Consider the following 24,752-nt stretch of genomic DNA (forward strand, 5'->3'; position numbering starts at 1 on the left):
GGATATTTTTGAACACTTTAAAGAACCATGTGTATTATGATCCAGAGGTTGCCATGGAAATAAGGTATTCAAAGTAATGAAGAGCAATTAGTTGTCTATACTATATTCACAAGGCTTGCACAGTTACAAACACATTTTATTTTCATGTTGTTAGTAATTTGGCCATCGTTTCCTCCTAAAGTTAGTTCTGCTTTTTAGCCTCAGATATTTTTACTATCGGTGTGCTAAAATTGGGTCTTTGCTCTTTCTGATTTTGTGTTCTTATTGAGTTGATTCAGCATAGGAAAAAGTTGTGTTTTAAGAGGGGAGAATAATCTATGGCCATGCCACCCTGAACAAGCCCGATCCCATCTGATCTCAGAAGCTAAGCAGGGTCGGGCCTGGTTAGTACTTGGATGAAGGACCACCTAGGAAGACTAGGTGCCGTAGGCGTCAAAAATTTAAAAAATTAGAAAATAAGGGATTGTAAGCTGACGAGGTCCTTGCAATCTGTGAGGTCAATCAAGAGTTGCCTCACCTTAGGAAAAAAAAAAAGAGCAAAGAGTAATATATACAATTTAAACAAAAAGCAAAAGAAGTAATTATTTGTAATGTGACTATGACACTAGACTATTGCTCCTTTATGTAAACTGAAGTACTTTTACAACTGTTTTCCTAACATCAGAATCTCCCAAGTAAGGAAATGTTTCATAAATCATCACCTCACCTTTCTGCACAGAAATAGATATTCTTCTAGGTAGTGCACTGACAATAACATGCCTGGTTTTTAACTCCTAAGCGCTCCTCATCTACCCCCAAAACATGCTTTGTCCTATCTGAAAATATCTAGTATAACATGTGTTTATGATATATATAAAAATTTTAGTTAAATAAAAATTGTACTATAAATAGCAGAAAAAGTCATCATGAGAATGTTTAGGTTTAAAGGCATCTGGGGATAACCAATAATTTAATGAAATTCATGGGCTAACTACTGAAAAGTTCTCAGTCCCTATAACAGGACATACTTCAGTTCAGATGACCTGAAACCTGCCATGAGTAACCACAATGGAGATTAGAGAGCTCTCACTCATTTTTTCAGATCCAATCCCATTCACAGCAGAGTTGATTTGAGGGTACCCTTGTTTCACTGGCAAGCCACATTCCTCTGAGCAAAGATCTTATAGCACTCTCACAAGTTTGTACTTGGGGATAGCTTCCCTCCCCAAATGCCCCTGTGGTAAATTTCTAGAATAACAATGCTTTTGGGAAAATAAAATACCCAGAAATATAAAAGATTAATAGACACTGGATCTAAATTTGCATGGCCCAATTTTGAGTAGCACTACAATAATCTTTAAAAGTCTTTAGATATATTTAACATGCCTTAGTTTAAAATTTAGTTAATGCCTATTATTCTAAGTATCTATTCAAATGATATTCCACCCACTTATATTTTTTGAAACACACACTAGTATAGCCTACAAATGGGATCGAAATTCCAAAAATTTGTATTAACAGGAATTTATTTTATTAGTCTCAAAATATAAATTTCAAAAATTAAAAATAGTGCTTCTCAATTCTGCTTAGAGTGTAGAAAGCTGGAAAGAGCATATTACTCAAACAAGAAAAAATAATTTTGAAAATTAAAACTTTTTGTGAATCCCTCAGAGAGCAGATATGTCAGGATGGCCAAGTATTCTAAAATCTAGGGAATGTCAGGGAACCTCAAGATGAGATGAGATGAGATGTGAATTCTGGCTCACACATGATGGGGAAAGAGGACGTGGCCACCGTAAAAACTAAAGGAAGAATTCAGGAAAAAATGTAATAAATTTCTAATAGCCAAAGAGTGGCTAGCATGCAAGTAGGGAAATCCTTAGGAATGTACTAGTTCTGCTTGGACCTCACTAAGGGCTCATGACAAAGATTATAAACAGGGCAGTTCCTTAGCAGTTCTTAGAAAAAAATGATTTCTAATATAGAAGTTCATGTTAGGGCAAACACTTATTAAATCTAATCAGGAGTGAAGACATTTTGGACGTGATAAAATGTCCTTCCTTGGCACCTGTTTTTAAGAAGCAACTGCAGAAAGTGTTCCATTAAAATGGAGAAATAGTCCAAGAACATGGGAAATAAGTGTTCAGGTAACAGATATGGTGAACGAGAGTAAAAAGGAAATTCCCAGGCCATCCGAGACCAATAAGAATACTTAACAGCAGGAGAATACAGCATTCCTAAGACACATGGCACCAGGACAAAAACAAAACTGATTTTCATAATTAGAAGAGATTTATGGTCTAAGAGTTCAGGAGCAAATGAGTGATAAATGTATACAAACTCAAAAATATTTTTTAAGGACAACTATTAACTGAAGAGAGAAAAATATGTTGTAGAAAGCAAATTTAATTATGAAATGCATTATGATCAGCTGAAAATAATGTTGACATAGATTTGACAATGCGAATACTGAATATTGACTTCAACCAAATACTGTATACGCCCTATATTTTTGATAATGGGAAAATGTATGTCAAATAGTTGCTGTGGTATAAGTGGGCTAAAACCCCAATCCCTCCCAGTAAGAAGTCATGTGATAACATGTAAAACTTATCAGTATTAGCAAGTATTTAGAAAATGGAAGTAAATACCATGACAAAAAAGGTAACAATTGAAAATAAGAGTGTCTGAAGAGTAGAATTTTTTGTAGAGAACAGTGAAAAAGATGTTGGTTTGGTATTTATAAGCATTTTAATACTATCTCTAACTATAAATGAATTATTTTAGTAAAAATTAAATTTAAAAAATCAGTAAGAGTCAGGCTTTTTTGATGCCCTCAAAAATTTGAAATTTTTGTCGTGTGTCGGAATGAAGAAAGAATTTCTTTTGCCCAACTCCTATTATTTCATATTCACCTTCCATATTTACTAACCCCAGTTAAGGAAAAATTATCAAGCTAATTGATAGGAATCTGAGATATTGATCGGATACTCTTTCACTAGTAAGCAGCGACACTGATCTTATAACTAAGAATCAGTGCCACCAATTTCACTTTGCACTCCAATGCTATGAAGACACTTGGGCAAAACATACAGGACTGATTCCAGGAGCGTGTGAAATCAGTTCTCCATCGCTTTCCATGTTGATGGTTCACTTTACACCCTGCTCCAGAGTTTCCAGAACACATGACTATAAAACCATTTAAGCAGTTTGGCTTACAATTTAGCTTTTCTTTCAGAAATACTCTCAAATTCATAAGTTATTAAATGTGTTCCCAGTTGTTGTTTTTAACCCTACTCAGTAATCATCCCTTGCATACATAGCTCTTGAGCAAATATCCAACAGATTAGGAGACAAACAAGTCTTTGAGGCAGTAATTTTCTAAACTAAAACTTCATAAATAACTACACTTGTCTGATGTCAGCCTCAGCAACTGATTTATTTTGCATTTTCTTTTATTGCATAGTGCAGGGAAAAAAATCTTATGAATAAACAGTTACAAATAACTTGTTTACCTATTACTGTCTCCCTTTTTTTATCTTTCTATTTTCTTCCCAGTTGTCTATGAAATTTTAAAATACACTTCAATTACTTTGGAACTTTGATGGAAAATATACTAATCTATCTTTCTTCTATAGTAAAATTCCTAGCTTTCAAATAATGACTTCTATTTACAATAGAAAGTTAGGTGAAGAGAAGAGTCCAAGATAGTCCATGGGTGGACACTGAGCTCTCCCACTCCCAAGAACACATCAAATATGCACCTATACTTGGAGCAATTCCTCCTAGAGACAACTGTGTGCCAGTTGATCAGCTTCTGCATGACAAGAAGGAGAGAGAGAAAAACCACATGCAGAAAGTCAAGGAACAACCCAGAACCAGAGGAACTGGTAAGCATCATTGCATGCATTTCCCCTGCATGTGGGTAGCGAGTGGGAGCTCCACCCAGGCTTTCTGGCCAACCTGCAGCACACCGTAGTGTGTCCCTAGCCACCCCTGCTGGAGCTAGATCCAGGAGAAACAGGAGGGCACGATAGTGTGTATGCAAAGGGCCCCTCAGGCTGGAGGTTGATCCAGTGGGTACAGCAGGGTGCTGCTTCATTGCATCCAGCAGGCTGTATGTATACACAGGGCTCCTTTGCCTGGAGAGAATGCAGAGCTAGCAAAATGCTGAAGAAGTGGCACACAGGACTGACTCTCCAAAGAAGATATGGTGATGGTAGGGCACTGCCTTATTCACAAAAGCTGTGGTGATAGTGGGGGGGCAGGGGGCAGTAAAAACGAAGTGCTTTTAGAATGTGATCGAATGTAAATGCCTATCAGCTTAAAATAAACTTCAATAGATATAGATGAACCTCAGGGGAACCATAAACCAAAAACATACAAAACATAAAGGAATCAATCAAAATGCTTAAGAAAACCAACAAATTAAAAGGAAAGAGATCAAGAGGAAAAGGAGCAGAGAACAACAAAAACAACTAAAATATAATTAGCAAAATGGTAATAAGCATATACCTATCAATAATTACTCTAAATGTAAATGGACTAAATGTTGCAATCAAAAACCATAGGGTAGCAGAATGGCGTGAAAAAAAAAATCACCCATCTACATGCTGCTCATAAGACACTCAGCTTAGATTCAAACACACAGACTAAAAGTGAAGGAATGGAAAAAGATATTCCATGCAATTAGAACAACAAGAGAGCTGGACAAAGTAGACTTTAAAACTGAGAATATAAAAAGAGACACAGAAAGACACTACATAATTTTAAAGGGGCCAATCCAAGAAGAGGCTATCACAATTGTAAATATCTACACACTCAACATAGGAGCACCTAAGTATTTAAAGCAAATATTAATAGACAAAGGCAGAAATTAACAGTAATACTACAATAGCCGGGGACTTTAATACTCCATTGATCTCAATGAATACATCATCTAGACAGAAAATTAATAGCAAATAATGGCTTAAAAGCCACATTAGGCCAGTTTGACATTTATAGAGCATTTCACCCTAAACTGCAGAGCAGATTACACATTTTTCTCAAGTGCACATTTTCCAGAATAGATCACATCGTAGCCCACAAAACAAGCCTCAATAAATTCAAGAAGACTAAAATTATATCAAGCATATTTTCTGACCACAATGGCCTGAAACTAGATATCGACAGGAAGAAAATTGAAAAACAAAAAAATGCACACACAAATCCGTGTAGATTAAATAATATGCTTCTAAACAACTAATAATAGATTAAAGAAAAAATCAAAAACTACTTTGAGACAAATTAAAATGAAACACAATCTTAATTTACGGCATGGAGCAAAATCAGTTAAAAGAGGAAAGTTTATAGCTACACAAGCCTACCTCAAGAGGCAGCAAAAATCCCAAATAAACAATATAGATTTACACCTAAAGGAACTGAAAAAAGCGTAGAAGAAAAATCACAGTGAAAATAAATGACATAGAAAATAGGAAAATAGAAAATGGTAGTAAAAATAAGAGCTGGCTCTTTGAAAGGATAAATATAACCAACGAGCCTCTAGCAAGATTCCTAAAAAAAAAAAACCCAAATATAATAAAAAATGAAAGAATTATAACTGACACCACAGAAATACAAAGATGATTAAAGAATACTGTGAACAATTATATCCCAACAAGTTAGACAATCTAGAAGAAAAACTTCTAGAAATACTAATTTCTAAAACTTCTAGAAATACCAAGGCTAAGCCAGGAAGAAAGCAAATTTAAATAGACCAATTAGTAGCAATGAAATTGAAGCAGTAATCAAAAAACTCCCAACAAAGCAAGCCCAGGACCAGATAGCTTCACAAGTGAATTCTACCTAACATCTAAAGAAGAATTAGTACCAATCCATCTCAAACTACTTCAAAAAATTGAGGAGAAAGGAATGCTACCAAACTCATTCTACAAAGTCAGTATTATCCTGATACCAAAGCCAGACAGACATTACGAAAAAGAGAATTACAGGCCAATATTCCTAATGAATGTAGATGTCAAAAATCTTAACAAAATGCTAACCGAATTCAACAGTACAGTAAAAGGATTATATACCATAATTAAGGAATTTATACCAGGGAAGCAAGGGTTGTTCAACGTCACAAGACAATATGATTCATCAGGACAGCAAAAACCAAGGATAATAATCATATAATTATCTTGATAAAGACACACTGGAATATTATGCAGCAATAAAAAGAATGAAGCCTTACCATTTACGACGACATGGATTGATCTAGAGGGTATTATGCTCATTAAAGAAATTGGAGAAAGACAAATGCTATATAGTTTCCCATATATATTAAATCTAACAAAACAAAACAAAACCAAAGAACACACTCATAGAAACAGAGACCAAAGGAATGATTTCCAGAGAGAGGGGTAGGAACGGGTTAAAAAGTTGAAGGAAGATAGTCAATAATATTGTGATAAGTTTGCTTGGCAATCGGTGATTAATAAATTAGTGAGTTGATCACTTTGTAAGGTATAAAAATGTTGAATCACTCTATTGTACACCTAAAACTAATATAACTAATATAATATTGTATATTAACTACACTTAAATTTAAAAAGTACAAAAAAATTAGGTGAGAATGTTTATATTTTAGTACTAAAACTACTACATGATACAGTCATTTGATAACATGCTATTTTGCAACTGCATAAATTGCTTTGATGACAGCAAGAACATACTTTTTCTATGCATTTGCCTAGAATTTACATGATTGTTGCATGTGTGCTTTCATCAGCGTACTTGCTTGTGCAATTTTCACTAAGTAAATTTGCAGGCCTGAATTTTTAAAAAGACAAACTCCAAATCCCTATCTTCAAAATCAAGGACACAGTTATAAAACTGTTAAACATATGCACTAAATGGCTTTAGGTTTTTGAGGTTTAACCAATAGGTTAATATAAGTATGTCTCCAATTGTTCTATTAACTTATTTAAGTATTAATTGAAACAGTTTGATTTGATTTGAAATGCAAATAAAATATTTGTGGAACACCTGATGAATTTCTGTTAAATATTTTAGTTTTAGATCACTAATCTGGTATTTATGCTTTTCTAATTGTGGGCAGTACATGGCCTAGAAAAACGAAAAAAGTTGCCCGAGAGTATTAAGGATTAGTCAAGATGGGTTTGATTGAGAACTAGTCAGCAGAGAAATTAAAAATTAATTGGTTATCAAATTAAACTTTGAAACAAAAACTACAAAAGAGGGACTACTTTTAAGAAAAGTTATAATTTATATTTCAGTTAACCTTTCATTTAATAAATATGTATTTTTCATTAGCAATTACTTTAAGATTCTTAACAGATTTTACCTTTATTTTAAGCTACCAAAGATATCATAATGTCATAATTATATGTTTTTATCAGGAAATTGACTGTCCAATATGAACATCATAATACTTTGCCATAGCTCATATTAAAATGAAAGCAAGACAGAAAGCGTCATCACAAGATGGCAACCTAGGTCACTACCAACTTTGGTCCCCCTCATGAGAACAACAGCTAACAACTATTCATGGACAAGACACCACTGTGAGAATCCACACAGGGGTGAGGCTGAAGCATCCCCTGCACTGCGGAAACCCAGACGGACTGCATTAGAAGGCTACCAGGAGCGGCTACACTCTTACCACATTGCCCCTCCCGCAGGCCAGGGCAGCACTGCACGCAGAGGGCTCTGTGGGGTTCACTTCTTGGGAGGCCCAATTCAGTCTCACTTCACAGGAATTGCAGGGGAGTCTGCAGTGCTTGACCAGTAAAAATTGGATTGGGAGAGAAAAGGCGGGAGGTGCTGGCATCAACCAGTGCCTCACTCTTGACAGACTGAGATCCTTCCTGCAGCACCCACATAAAAGTCCCAACCAGAATTTTGTCCAGGGAATTCTGTGGGTTAGCCCAGGCAGAGGAGCTAAGTCATAACACACCCATTGCTAAATATAGCTCCTGGACACAACCAAACAGGAAGCCAGGCTTGACCACCTGGAAAGCTGCTTGCCCTTCAGCACTCAAGCAGAGAGCCTGGCAGGCATTGCTAATGGTCTACAGGGCAAACCCAGTGGCCCCATTTGACCAGAGAACATAGGGCACGATTCTGCCTGAGTCGAGACCCTAAAAAAAGCTTTCTGGCTATAGAGCTAGTTCTGCAGGTCCACTCAGGCAGAGCAAAAACTAGTGGCCAGGGAATTCAGTGCACCGTCCTGCCTGACTCAGATACCCAAATGACAAACCATGCTGGCTTTGGGGCCCATTCTGCTGCCCAGGGAAGTGAAACTAATTCATAGTCTACTTCTGAGTATAGTACCCATTCCCAAACATCTGAAAAACATAGGCAGAAAAAACAGGCATCAAACACCCTTTATTGGTCAGGAAACCAAGCCAGTGGTTTTATACAACTGTTCTCAGCCAATGGCACCCTCCCCCCAACCGCACAATCTGAACGGGGTCTGACCCTAAAACATACCCTGATAGCAAGCTCCACCTGCCCAAAGACATTACCAGCTGACATATCCAGAACCCCAAGGTTAGCACCCTGGTGAAAAACTATCTCTGCCAAAGCAAACCTATAAAGTCTAGAAGAGGTGACTACTTACTCAAATGCACAGGTACCAACATAAGTAGTTGATGGTCATGAAAAGTCAGGTAAACACGATACCATCAAAGGACACTAATAAATCTCCAGTAAGTGATCCTAAAGAAATGGAGATCTTTGAACTGTCAGACAGATTATTCAGAATTAACTAAACAAAATAAGGAAAACATGCATGAACAAAAGGAGAAGAAGTCCAACAACAAAATAGAAATCATCAATAAAAGCAAACAGAACTCCAAGTACTAAACATACAATGACTAAAATGAAAAATTCAACTGAGAGTTTCCATAGCAGACTCAACCATGCAGAAGAGTCAGTGTCATAAAAAACGGAACATTTGAAATTATCCAGCCAGAGGAGCAAAAAGGAAAAATATGAAGTGTGAAAAAATCCTATAATATTTAAGACATGATCAAAAAAATTATATATGTATGTGTGTATGTATATGTATATATGTATAATTTCCACATTAAGAAAATCACGGAAGTGGAAGAGAAAGGGAAACTATAAAATTCAACACCTAAAACTTATATAATGTCGTTAACTAATATTATCCTAATACATTTCATTTAAAAAATAAAGTAGTAATAGAAGAAAACTGCCCAAAACTAGAGAGAAAAAAAGGACATCCACATCTATGATACCCAAGAGACCCTAAACAGGTTGAAAACAAACAGAGAACAACAAGACACATTAAAATCATATTGTCAAGAGTTAAAGCCAAAGAATTTTAAAGCAACAAGCAAAGAGTGACAAGTCACACACCAGAGAACCACCCCATAAGACTGGTGGATTTTTTTTCCAGAGAAACTTTTCAGGCCAGGAGAGAATGTGATGACATATTCAAACTATGTAAAGAAAAATATCTCTCAGCCAAGAGTACTACATCCATCAAAGCTGTCCTCCAAAAACAAAAGCTGAGGGAGTTCATTACCACTAGACCTGCCTTACATATAATGCTAAAGAGAGTCCTTTGGGTGGAAGCAAAAGGACACTAATAACATGGTGAAAACATGTGAAGGTAGGATAAAACCCACTGGTCAATATATAGTCAAATTCAGATTCTTCTAATATGGTAGCGGTAGAACATAATTCACTTATAATTCTAGTTTAAAAGTTAAAAATAATAAAAATAACAATAGCTATAATACACTGATATTGGATGCACAATAAGAAAATATGTAGATTGTAACATCAATAACCTAAAATGAGAGGGGGATAAGTATAAAGTTTAGAAATCTTATTGAAGTTAAACTGTTGTGACTTTAAAAGAGTGTTATAAGATATGTAAGCCTCACGGTAACCACAAAGGATCATGATAAAGAATTCAAAGCATACTGATACAAAAGGTCATTGAATTACAAAAGAAGACAGAAGAATAAGCAGCAAGGGATAATGGATCTACAAAATAGAAAACAATTAACAAAATGGCAATAATAAGCCCTCACCTATCAATAATTATCTGAAATGTAATTGGATTAGATTCTCATACCAAAAGATATAGAATGGCTGACTGGATGAAAAAAAAAAAAACAAGATTCAAAGATATGATGCCTACAAGAGACTCACTTTATCTATAATGACACATACACACTAAGAGTGAAAGGACAAAAAAAGACATTTCAAGCAAAGGGTAATAAAATGTGTGCGTGCGTGTGGGGGGGGGGGTCAGTCAAAAGAGACTTTAAAGCAATAATGGTAAAAAGGGACAAGGAAGCTCATTATATAATGATAAAGGGGTCGATCTTTCAGAAACAATTAACAGTTGTAAATATTTATATAACCAACACTGGAGCACATAAACATAACATATAATGCAAATATTGGCAGAAATAAAAGGAGAAATAGCAATACAATAACAGCTGGGGACTTTAATACCCCAACTCAACAACTGATAGATCATCCAATCAATGAAGAAACAGAAGATTTGAATAACAATGTAGTTGAAAATAACCCAATAGACATATACAGAACATTCTATCCAATAAAACTGGAATACACATTCTTTACAAGGCCACATGGAACGTATTCTAGGATAGTTGATAAATTAGACCACAAAACAAGTCTTAGCAAATTTAAAACACTGAAATCATACCAAGTATCTTCTCTGGCCACAATGGTATGAAACTAGAAATCATAAACAGGAGAAAAATTGAAAAACTCATGAATATTTGGAAGTTAAACAACACTTTTAAATACTGGATCAAATGAAAAACTAAAAGTAGAATAAAAAGGTATCTTGAGTTAAATGAATATGGAAACACAACATACCAAAACTTATGGGATATAGCAAATGCAATTCTAACAGGAAGTTCACAGTAATAAATATCAAAAAATGGAAAGATCATAAACAACCTTGCTTTATACCTCAAAAAGTAGAAAAAGAACAAATTAAACCTCAATTTAACAAAAGAAAGAAAATAATATAGAGCAGAAACAAACAAAATATAGAACATGAATACAATAGAAAAGATTAACAAAATTAAGAGTTTGTTCTTTGAAAAGATAAATGAAACTGACAAATCATTAGCTAGACTAACCAAAGAAAAAAAGAAGAGGATCCAAATCTATAAATGATACATGTAAGAGGAGACATTATAATCGATGCTACAAAAATGTGAAGGATCGTAAGAGGCTACAAGGAATGACTATCTGCCAACAGACTGGATGCTATAGAAAAATTGATAAATACTTGGATACCAAAGTCAGAACAGGGCACTATAAGAAAACTACAGGCCAATATCCCTGATAAGCATAAACACAAAAATTCTCAATAATCCTAGCAAACTGAATCTAGCAACACTTTAAAGGGATTTTTTCTTACTATAATCAAGTGGAATTTATCCCTGACATGCAAAAATGGTTCAACATACACAAATCGATAAATGTGATACAAGGAATGGAAGAAAAAAATATATAATCATCTCAACAGATGCTGAAAGAACATTTGACAAAATTCAACATCCATTCATGATAAAACACTCAACAAATTAGGTATGGAAGGAATCCTATTTCAACATAATAAATGACATTTATGACAAGCCCAGAGTTATTACACTCTATGGTGAAAAGTTGAAATATATTTGTCTGAAATGAGGAACAAAACAAAGATGCCCACTGTTAACACACCTATTCAATATAGTAGCAAAATTCCAAGTCAGAGCAATTAGGAAATAAATAAATTAAATAAATAAATAGATAGATAGATAGATAGATGGATGGATAGATAGATAGATAGTACCAGAATTGTAAAAGAGGCAAAATTCTATCAATTTTCAAATGATGTGATTTAAATAGAGAAAATTCTAAATGCCATCAAAAATGTGTTAGATCTAATGAACAATTTCAGTAAAGTTGTAACACACAAAATTAACATACAAAAATTCAGTTTCTATATATTAACAACAAATTATCTGATAAAGAAATTTTTAAAAATGCTTTACAATAAAATCAATAATACTTAAGAATAAATTTAAGCAAGGAGCTAAAAGACCTGTACACAGAAAACTATAAGACAGTGAAAAAAAAATGAGAAAGATACAAATAAATTGAAATGGTACCATTTTCATGAATTGAAAGAATACTGTTAAAATATTCATACTACCAAAAGCCACCTATAGATTCAAAGCAATCCTTATCAAGATTCCAATGGCATTTTTTTTTCACAGAAACACTAAAAACAATCCTAAAATTTATATGGAGCCACAAAAGACCTCGAATAGCCAGAGCAATTCTGAGAAACAAGAACAAGTGGGAGGAATCATACTTCCAGATTTCAAACTATATTTCAAAGCTATAATAATCAAAGCAGTATGGTATTCAGGTAAAAACAGGCACATTGATCAGTGGAACAGAATTGAGAGTCCAGAAATAAACTCATGGATTGGAGTCAACTAATCTTTAATCAAGACACCAAGAATACTCACTGGAGAAAAGACAGTCTTTTCAATAAATAGTGCTGGGAAAATTAGATATTTACATGTAACAATATAAAACTAGACCCCAATTGTACATCACGCACAAAAATTAACTTGAAATGAATTGAAGATTTCAGTGTAAGACCTTAAACCATAAACTTCTAGAAGAAAACATAGGAGAAAATTTCCTTGACATGGGCCTTGTCAATGATTTTTTTGACATGGCACCTAACGCACAAGCAACTCAATCAAAAAGAAACAAGCGAGACTACGTCAAACTAAATATCTTCTGCACAACAAAAGAAATCATCAACAAAATGAAAAGGCAACCTACAAGATAGGAGAAAATACTTGCAAATCATACATCTGATAAGGTGTTAATATCCAAAATATATTAAAGAAACTCATATAACTCATTAGCAAAAAAAAAAAAAAAATAGCAAACTGAAAGGAAAAAGAAATTAAATTAAAGCAATATATACATAACCAAGAATACTGTAATATAATGTTTTTCTTGGAATTCCCATTTGGAAAAAGCAGAGAGATGCAGAGAGGCATTAATATCATTTTCTGTTAGCTGTGCTTAGTTAAAAGACATGTTGAGAGTGAGCTTTAGGTTTCATTGCCTTCTTACTGTTTCTTAGGCTTATATATTTGACTTTCAAACTACCACAGCCTGTACATACAAGGAAGTCACACACAAAACAAATAAACATTAACAGTTCTTTAGTAACTTTACTTTCCCACTCTAGCTGTTAACTAACTAAACTATTTTTGAAATGTGTGAATAGGTGGAATTGAATGTTTAGGCTTCCAAAGACATAATTATTATTTTATTATGTCTTTCCAAAGACATAATAATTATTTTCACCCCAGAAGCAGGAGAACACACCATAAAGATAGGTGGTAAATCTCAGATGTTAGAGGCTATGAAAATAGATATTCAGAGTGAATCAGAATAAACCAATAATTAAGATCAGCAGTCAGCAAGAGAAAAATACTGTGTGCAGAAAAAAAATGGAAATGTCAATCAAATTTTGATATGTTAAGGCAAAAATTATAGCACTTAATGTAGATGAAAAGGCAAATATCAATTTTAAATGTTTTATGAAATTTTAATGATATGTATATGTACAGTTCACTTTTGTTAAACTTGGGGGCTTGAGAGATTTTTCATAAATTGTAGAATACATATTAACATAATATCCAAATTCTAGCATGTATGGGTTAGACAGATTTATGGAGATGGATGTATTAAAGAAAACAGTATGGACAAGTGTGGATGTCACCAAAACGAACTGGCAAAATTTTTTTTCAGGTTAAGAGTCTATGTAAGCATTTTGATTAAAAAAATTTTAGGTAGCAGGCAATAAATTAATTATATTTTAAACGTATATATTGAATTTGTTTTAGAGCCACCTCAAAAAATAGCAACATATTAGGATAATTTATTTAATATATTATAAAACAATTTATAGAAAAAATATGCAGAATCAGTAGAAAACCATCATTTTATAAAAATAACAGATTATATATTATTTGATTTCAAGAAATTGACTTACACAATTATTGGGACTGACTCAGTCCAAAATCCAAAAGACAAATGGATAGAAAGGGAAGATCACAAGTTGGATTCAACTGCATAGCCACAGACAGTAGTGTCCATAGGCAGAATTTATTTTCCTTACTTCAGAGAGGTGGAGTTCACTGACCTGAGAAATATGAGCCAAATTTATGTATGCCATTTCCAAATTTGGTACATAAAACCTCTATCACTGTTGCCTTGGGAAAATAATGTTAGAGAAAAGAAAGCAGAAAGATTTTTTTAAATTCACAGATAACAAGATTGTTTATATAGAAAATCATAAAAAAACCTGGAAATACCTGTTTGAACTAACGTGATTTTAGCAAGTTTATAGGTTATAAAGTGAGTATAAAAAAGTAAATTATAATTCTATTTAATATTAACAAAAAATGTAAAAGTTAAAATCATTCATTACAGTATTAAATATTTAATTATACATTTATCAAAAGATATGCAAGATCTCTATGTGGAAAAGTATTGTATATTGCTGAGAGAAATAAAAGAAACCAAAATACATGGAGAGATATGTAATAGTTATGGATTGGAAACTAATTGTTTGTAAGTTGTCCATCTCATTATATTGATCTACAGATTTAATGGAATTCTGATCAAAATTTGAGCAAAATTTCTTTTTGCAGAAAGTGACAGACTACTTGTAAAATTGATATGGATATGCCAAGAACCTAAAACAAGCAAACGATCTTGAGCAAAAAGAATCATGTTGGAGAATTTTCACTACCTGATTTCAAGACTTACTATAAATCTACAGCAATTAAGAAAGCATAGTATTGAAGAAAAGACAGAAAAACTGATCAAGAGGACAAAATAGAGTTCAGAAATAAATCCACACATACATGGTCAACTGAATTTCAAAAAAGCTGCCAAGGCAATTCAAAGGGAAATACATCTTTCAACAAATGTTTCTTCAGTAACTGACAACAAAAACAAAACAAAACAAAAAAATCTTTATTTCACACCATATACAAAAATTTGTTTCATATAGATGATAGACCTTAATGCAAAAGCTAAAACTATAACATTTCTAGAAAGAAAACTTAAGAGAAGAAATTTATGTGCTGACATAGGCAAGGATTGTCGCGTCCTCTTTCTACTCTACTGCGTGACAAGGTCCGGAGATGGGGACAGAAGCTTCAAGGAATGCATCGTCAAGAATGAGGATGTGGCATGTGTTTAGGGATAATTGGTTTCTTAGGAACGATCCTGTTAATAGGGGGAATTTGGGTAGCACAAATTCTAGTAAGTGTAAACGCTGTACAAATGGATTTCCTCAAAATTGACTCTGAGGAAAACATAATAAATTCCCTGCGTATGGAATCAGCTCCAGTCACCCTGATGTGTCCAGAATGCGTAAACCCTTTATTTGAACAATTATTAAGAGAAATTCCTTTTGACGCACCTCTTGAAGATGTTATGAATAAATTACAACAAGCTGAATTACTAGAACCAGCTTATACTCCTATTCCCACGCAGTTAGTAGAAAAATTAGTAAAGGATAAGAAATTTACTCATAAGCCTGTGCCTACTATGGAAGGGCCTCCTTTTGTGGCCTACTGGATAAATGGAAAACTCTGGTATCCACCTAGGGGGGCTAATAGTATGAAAAGATTACCTCCTTTGCCTTATACAGGAGCTTATAATGAAGATAGCATACTTATGGTGAATAAAGATGGAATTCATGTGCCTTATAGTAGTTTAAGTTTTATAGAAAGGTGGCTAGGTCAGGACTTCCTTAGTGCTTAAAAAACAAAGGAACAAAACTTAGCTTACGAAAGCAGCTTTGTAAAACTGATTTTTATAAATATTTTTCTCAATACTGCACCAAGGAAACTTTTGAACAGCTATGAGAAAGGTTCAGCTTGAACTTTAGATAATAGCATAAATAAAGTAGAATTAAAAGATTTCTTCAGGCAGAAAGAAGAACAATGTCTGCCCACAAGCCAATATTTGCTGTTATGAATACCTCTATCTACCACCTTTACTTAAGTCGAACTGTATCTTACGTAATAGATATAAGAATTAAAAGTTTAGATTGTTCCATCAGGTAGTTCTGTTCTAATAATTGAGAAAAGAACGTATTAGTTAATCATGAATATTAATAATAATATACTCTATAAGATTTTTCTGCTTCGCTTAACCACAGAAATTTAACTCCCTGCTATCTTAACCACAAAGTATAATCAAATGCCAAAATGGAAAGTATAAAAGTTGTACTCAAATCACAATAAAACGGAACAGTGTCACACCGCCTCTGAGTTGTGAGTTGACTGTCTCCTGCGCCGACGCCTTGCCCACCTTCAGGGCCCCCTGGATCCTGTAGTGGCTGGACCGCGGCAAAGGATTTCTTAGTAGTAATACAAAAACAACTAAACATAAAAGACAAAATATTGATAAAATGGACCTTATTGAAAATAGAAACTTTGGCTCCTAAAATACATATCATTAAAAATATGAAAAGGCCAACCACAGAGTTGAAAATTTGTTGTTGCTTTCTATGACAAATTTTCCTTGTCCAGAATACATAAAGAACTCACACAAATAAGTAATAAAAGACGGATGCCAATTAAAATGGACACTTAGACCTCTTTCAATGGTATATATACGAATAGCCAATAAACACAAATGAAATCTGCTCAACATCATTAGTCATCAGGATAATGCACATTAAAACCATAATGATCATTTCCATTTCCAACTGGCTAAAATGACAAACTCAGATGCTGGTGAAGATTTGATGCAATATAGACTCTCAAATATGTTACTATGTGTGTAAAATGGCACAACTATTTTGGGAAACAGTTTGGCATTTTCTTATCAAGCTAAATATACATCAAACCTATGGCCCATAGTATTTATTCTCAATTTTTTAAACTAAGATAAATGAAAACATATATGCACAAAAAGATTTGCAAAAAATGTTTCTGGACTCTTTATACATAACAGTCCCAAACTGGACACAAGCCCGAATTACAACCAAAGGAGAATGCATTTTAAAAAGTTGTGTTAAATGAATGTCATCAGCAAGATGCTCCCCTCTCCACAAAAACACAACAAAAACAGTAAATAACTACGAACCGAAGAAAACAAGGAAAGCTCTGGATTACAAAGAAAAAGCAGTAAGAACGCTGAGCAGCTCAAAAATTGAAGATGGCTGCATAAAAAAGTACAGGAAGCATTTTGCCTGTGTCACCCCATCCCCGAGTCAAAAACAGTTCAGCACTGGGATGGATCCCCTCTGAGGAAGTTGACCACATGGGGAAAGAAGAGAAGAAGCCCAGCAAGCCTCACCTGCAGGCTTTGCTACAGAGGATTCCCATAGTCTTCACTGATGCTGATCTCAGTCGACATAGCAGCCTGGAGTCCTCCCCTCTCCTTATACTCCCAGAGGCTGGAGCTGCTGCTCAGGTGACACTTGCCCCTAGGAGCCACAGTGGCTGCCGTGTCCTGATCTCAGGGATCTGGGGCCACACTACCTCATTATATATGAGACTAGAGTCCTTACCCACTCCTGGTGCCAGGATGAGCTTTGTACCACCAGTACTGGGGCACTATCTACTGTCCCCAGAGCCCCAAGTCATTCTCTGGCTGCCATTATCAGGCTATCCTATGTTGCTTTGCATTCTAGGTTGCAACTCTGAATTGTCACTGCCAGGGACACTGCAGCTTCTCTAAGCCCTACTCCCGGGGTCCCAAGTCACTTTTGACTGCTATTATCAGGGCTATGCTACTATCACACTGAGCCCCGCCCACCAGGGTCCAGGTCCCAGCTCTAAATCGTCATTGCCTGGGACACTGCTGCTGCACTCAGTCCCATCCACAGATTGTAGGTGGCAGCTCTGAATAGCCATTGCCAGGGGAGCCGCCACTACCCTGAGCCCCCTTCCCTATGGTCAAGGCTCTGATCCATCATTGCTGAGACCGGGCTGCCACTGCCCTGAGCTTCACTCTCATCCGTATTGAGGCTCAGAATCATCATTGCCAAGGGTGCTACTGCTGCCTCAGCCCTGTCCTGGAAACCAGGCCACATCTCTGACCCTTCATTGCTGAGATCTTGCTGCTGCTGCCTTGAACCCCACTCCCTGCATCTTGGGTTTGGGCTCTGACCAGTTATTCCTGGAGCTATCCCTTAGCTCCAAGGACATGGCTCTAAACTGTCACAGAGGGAGCCATGCTGCTGCTGCTCTCAGCCCAGCTCCCTGGGTACATGTGCCTTTAATAGACTACTATGAGAGTTATACTACTGCTATCCTATGACTTCCTGCTAAGGCCAGAGCAGAGACTTTGATCCACATCCACGGGCTGTGCAAATATTGCATCCTACCCCAGGTCCCAAGCTACCACTGCACCTTGTCATCCTAGGTCCAGTGCTGCTGCTGGGTCACCCATGTCACCAGCCAGAGTCTCAGTTGTCAGCCCCTGCACCAAAGTGCTGGTTTTAGGGGATACCTGCATATACCCACACACTAGATACCAGTACTATAGCTACAGCAAGTGTGTATCTGTGCTATAGTATCCATACCCTGTGGTACTTCTTCAGACACCTGATCCAGGACCCTGGCTCCAATACTGCTTGGAGAGTCAGCACACCATATCAGGTGCTAAAGATCCCTAAGACTGAACTTCCTCCTATGGAAAATGAATTAGCAAAAAACCCAGGATGATCCCAGCTGCCTTTGCCTCAATACTGAAGATCCCAATACCCCTAACTGCCACACCTACCTGCAGATCCTCTGCAGTCTTGGCCACAGAAGAATCTTGCAATTTGACTGATGTCAACCTCAGCTAAAAGAGTGGCACAAAGACTATGCCACTGTGCCTTCTCAGGACCCCAAAATACTGTAATTTTATTGAGCCTGTACCTTTACATACCTCCAGGTAAAAGACTTTCCTCACTGAAGCTGGTCTAAAAACCCTGAAAGAGGTGACCTTGTCCTCAAATGTGCAGGCATCAACACAAAGCCACCAGAAACACAAAAAAAGGAAACATGACACCATAAAAGGAGCACAATCATATTCCAGTAATTGAACAAAAGAAATGGAGATAATGTGAGTTATCTGATAAAGAATTCAAAATATGGAAGCTCAGCTAGATTAAAGAGAATATAGACAGGCAAATCAATGAACTGAGAAAAACAATACATTAGCAAAAGGAGGAGTTCGACAAAGAAATAGAAGTTAAAAAAAGAAACAAATAGAATTTCTGGACATGAAGAATACAATGGATGAAGTGAGATAATGCCATAGATACCTTGAACAATAACCTCAACCAGACAAAAGGAAGAATCAGTGAGCCTGAAGGCAGATCTCTTGATCTTATCCAGTCACAGGAAAATAAAGATAATAGAATGACAAACAGAGAAAGCCTAATGACTTTTGGGATTCGATCAAAAGAAATAATAACTACTACACTGTAGGAGTCCCATAAGGAGAAGAGAGGGAAGAAGGGACAGAAACCTAAGTAATGGCTGATAGTATGGGGATCTGGAAGTGGTTATGGACTACGTGAGCCCGTGTGGGGCTTGGCTGTGGGGAATGAAGGAGACTGAAGGCCCTCGGATGCCCAGAACCTGTATGCCACACTGTGGACTTTTTTTTAATAGAGGGGGTGCTGAGGGGACTCTGATGTGGCAGCAAATGAAATTAACAAAGCCCCACAGCACATAGGGCCACTAATCTGCCCTATTCCCTGGACTCTCATAGCCAGCGGTTCCTCTAAGTGCAGACAGCAAGCACCGGTGGTATCCAGTACATCACAAGCTACACAAATGAACATACCTGCTCAGCCCTGCTAGGCCTTCTACCCTAGTCCAGTCCAGGGTGTGCAGCAGTTTCGCACAGTAAAAGTGACACACAGTAAGCCAATTCCAGAATCTAAGTTTGCTTCCAGGCCTCTCCATGTTTACATTCCCCAGCCTGGGGAGCTGAAGTATGAGTACAAGTCAGATCAGTGGAAGCCTCTAAACCTTGAGGAGAAAAAGCATTGTGACCGTGAGTTCCTGCTTGGCTTTCAGTACATCTTTGCCAATGTGCAGAAGCTGGAGGGACTGCCCCATACAGTGACGTGGCTTTGGATAAGGCTAGTAAAACACCACTGTGGCCATGGGATCCTAGGAGCTTTCACAGCATAAATTGTGACCCAGAATTCACTTTATCCTTTGCCGACCTTGGCCAACCAGCCCTCAGCAACAATAAGCCCCTTAGGGTTGGGCCTAGGTGGGGAGTTACTCTGAGAGCCAGCTGGTCTGGGACCCCAGTGCTCTTAGTAGGGCCCCCGCAAAGAGCCACACAAGATCATTGTCCCAATGTTAATGACAAAAGATATAAAGCTGAACAAAGCAGAGAAGGCCTGGAAACTCAGCAGCAAGCTGACAGCAGCTGATAAGGACAGAGAGGGAGAGGATGCCGATGGCAGCAAAACCCAGGATGTGTTCCTCAGGGCACGCTCCGTCTTGAATAAGCCACCCCCCGAGATGTTCTAGCAGATGATGAAGCAGGTGACACAGCTGGCCGCCGACACCAAGGAATGCCTCAGAGGAGTCATTGACCTTATCCTGAGAAGACCATTTAGGGCCCAGTTTCTCTGTGGCCGATGCCAACATGTGCCGCTGCTTCAGCAATATCAGAAAGAAAGAAATGAAATGATTGCTGTTCGCTGATGACGTGATTTATATAGAGACCACCCTAAGGACACCGGCAAAAACACTATCAGTAAAGTTGCATGATACACAATAAATATACACAAATTAGTTGCATTTCTCTACACTTAACAATGAACTATCTGAAAGAGAACTTAGGAAAGCAATCCTATTATAATAGCATTGAGAAGAATACTTTGAAATACTTTCATGAAAGAAATAGAAGACAAACTAATGGAAAATTAGCTCATGTTCATGGATGGGAAGAATTTATATTACTGAATGTCAATACTTCTAAAAGCCATATATAGATTCAATGCAAACCCTACCAATATTTTAATGGCATTTTTTACAGAAGGGAGAAAAAAAAAAAACACTCCTAAAATTTATATGGAACCACGAAAGACACCGAATAGCCATATCAACCATGAGAAAGAACAAAGTAGAACCACATTTTCTGATTTCAAGCTATGTCATCAAAACATTCTGGTATTAGCATAAAAACAAATAGATGAATGAAATAGAATTGAGAGCTCAGAAATACATATATACTCAACTAATATTTGACAAGGAAGCCAAGAATATTCAATGAAGAAAATAGAATCTCTAGAATAAATGGTGCTGTGATAATTTAATATTCATATGTAAAAAATATGAATCTGGACCTATATATTATGTCATTCCCCCAAATTAAAATAGATTAAAGACTTAAATATTAAGACCTAAAACCATGAAACTCCTAGAAGACAACATAGGAATAAAACTCCTTGACATGGGTCTTAGAAATACTTTTTGGGGTGTGACACCTTAAGCAGAAACAATTAAAAATAAACAAGTGGGATAAATCAAACTAAAAAGCTTCTGCACAGCAGAAGAACCCAACAAAGTGAAAAGACAACCTATGGGAATGGGAAAAATATTTGTAAACCATATATCTGATAAGAGTTTAATATCTAAAATATATAAAGAACTCATACAACTCAATAGCAAAAATAACCCCAAGTAACCCAATTTAAAAATGGGCAAAGGACTTAAATAAACATTTCTCCAAAGAAGATATATAAAACACCAACAGGTACATGAAACAATGCTCAACATAACTAGGCACTAGGGAAATGTAAATTAAAAGCATGAGATATCACCTCTTATCAGTTAGACTGATCATCATCAAAAAGATAAGAGATGACAAATGATGACATGAATGTGGAGGAAAAAATCCCTTGTGCACTGTTGGGGGAATTGTAAATTGATACAGCCACTATAAAAAAAAAATAGTCTGAATGATCCTCATAAATTAATAACAAAACTACCACATGATCCAGTAATTCTACTTCTGGGTATATATACAAAGGAAACAAGAACACTAACTCAAAAAGATATTTGCACCTCCATGTTCATAGTAATATTATTTATAGTAGCCAAGGCATGAACACAACCTAAGTGTTCATCAATGGATGAATGGATAAAGTTGTGGTGTACATATGTGTGTGTATACACACGCACAACGGAATATTATTCAGTCATAAAAAATGAGAAAATCCTACTACTTGCAACAACGTGATGGACATTGAAGGCATTATCCTAAGTGAAATAAGTTGGAAAGAGAAAGACAAATGCAACATGATCTCACTTATATGTGGACATATAAACAAACAAACTCATGTTGCTTATAAGCTTTCTTCTGTGTTGAGAAGAATATGTGACACAGACTAGGTGCCTAACAAATATTTGTTGAATTTATGTGTAAATGCTTAGTAATTCTAATTTCTACTTTTAATCTCAACCACAATAAATAGCATTCTGTTTAAAGACCTGAGATTTAGAAGCATTCAGTCAACAAGTGAGATATCACCAGTGATGAAATAGACTTTCTCATAAACTCAATGGTGCATCTAGTACATGAATAAATTTTTGAAAATACACAAACAATTGAAATCAAGTTGATATTAAGTTATGTAAGGTTTGCTAAGATCAAGAGTTAGCAAATTTTTTCTGTGCTGGGCCCAATAGCAGATACTTTGGGTTTTGCGTTCCATGAGGTCTCGGTTACAACTAAAAAACTTGGCACAAAGCAGCGATAGGTTAAATGAACACTTATTTCGTTTGGGAGGTTGGGGAGGAAGTAAGATGTTTCCAATGCTGAAGCAGACTTTTTCATGACCAAACACTTTCTGAGTGTATCATGTACATTTTGCAAAGTCTTTCAGAAAATAGTGTGTGCTTTGGGACCCTGAGTGACTGAACCTGTTTCAGTCAGAAACATTACTCTCATGCCTACTCTACTTGTGGGCTTCTGGAATACAGTCCTATATACTGTATCTGCTCCAGGACCATGTTTTGTCACCTGTACTTTCTCTGTCCTGTCTATTCAGTCCCTCTTCTATTTGCTCACGTACTTAATGTTTAAATGTTTCCATGTTTAATATAGTACATGCAATTAAAACAAATACACAACTAAAATATTTTCTTAAATTCAATTCCCCCATTAGGCACACAGTTTATATTACTCTTTTCACAGTCCAGCATTTTAGAAGTATAATTTATACTCAGTGTCATTAATTTCCTGACTGAATTTCCTCTTCAAATTGCTGTAAAATGCTGGGGGCTCTTTTTGGCTCCCAGCACTTTATCTAAAGTGCTCTACAGCAATTAATAGGCTTCATGAGCCAAATACAATGAATATTTAGTGTTCACCTTCTTGACTCTCTACAGCATCTGCCACTGTTTATTACCACACTCTTCTTAAAACTTTATCTTTCTTAGTTTGTGTGACCACACTCATTTGGTCCTGCTAAGCTCATGTGACATCTTTTGGTCTTGTTTCCAGATGCCTTTTCTGCGTTTTTCTTTCTTTCATAGTTATTCCCTCCAATTTCATATTTAGTCTTCCTCTCATCTCATTATATGCACTGTGCTTATTCAATTTCTTCCACAACTATGGCTTCCTCTGCAGTAATAGGCCTCAAATCTCTTTCCATTGCAGGCCTTGTTCCTGAGCTCTTCGTCAAACACCTAACAGCCTTGGGGTGCAGTCACTTGGCAATCTCACAAACACCCGATGTTTTACAAATATATGTCTTCATGATAATATACATGAGATTGTCTTCATCAAGTTTGAATTTCTAAAACTTATCACAATGTCCTATACATACTGCATGTTAAATAGAGATTTAAAAAGAGTTTAGTGATACATAGTAAATAATCAGTAAATGAATGTAGAACTGAAATAAATGGTTAACCACCTACCATAATGACTTAATCATGTCAATCTGATACAGATATTAGTTTCCTCAAGTGAGAGGGACGTTTTCTAAGTATATGAATATCTGTTTTGCTTCTTTGGGGAACTATGTTCCTAGCTCAGTGTTTTTCTCACTTTCATACTTTACATGAGATCTCTCTAAAGATTACCTTACAAATTCTATCATTCACATGCTTTTGAATGCAGATCCACTTCTAAATCTGACTATATACAAAATTAATATTTCCCAAATGTAATTCTTAAGAACATTTGGTATCTAATCCTATTAAGAGGACACGTACACGTGCATGTACACACCCCCCGCCCCCACATATTTTAAAAGAATTCATGGCCAATGATAAAATGAAACTCATTTCTCCTTACCAAGTCCTAAATTAATTACTTCTTAGTTCATTTTAGAAGATACTCAGTTAAAGATTAAGGAACTCAAGAAACATAACAAAATTATAAAAGACATTATAGAAATCCTTTTTATTTTCACGTAAATTATTCAACTGGTTCCGGTTCAAGATGGCATGTGGAAGGATTCTGAACCCATCTCTTCCTGTGGATACACTAAATATACACCTACGTATGGAACAACTTTCTCTGAAAGAAACCCCCAAACTGAGTGACTCCTACACATAAGGCAAATTAGACAAAAACAATGAAGTGGGTCGGAGAGGCTGAGACACAATTTCACCAGAAACTCCACCCCCAATGGGGCAATCCATGATCCAGAGAGAAGTCACAAT

The 24,752-nt window shown here is 36.0% G+C and overlaps 1 pseudogene; it reads left to right on the forward strand.

Moving 5' to 3' along the window:
* The first annotated feature begins 313 nt into the window (after nt 1–313).
* Nucleotides 314–432, forward strand: LOC111742204 (annotated as a pseudogene).
* Nucleotides 433–24,752: the final 24,320 nt, after the last annotated feature.

Source organism: Pteropus vampyrus, unplaced genomic scaffold, assembly GCF_000151845.1.
Source record: "Pteropus vampyrus isolate Shadow unplaced genomic scaffold, Pvam_2.0 Scaffold88, whole genome shotgun sequence".
NCBI lineage: Eukaryota > Metazoa > Chordata > Mammalia > Chiroptera > Pteropodidae > Pteropus > Pteropus vampyrus.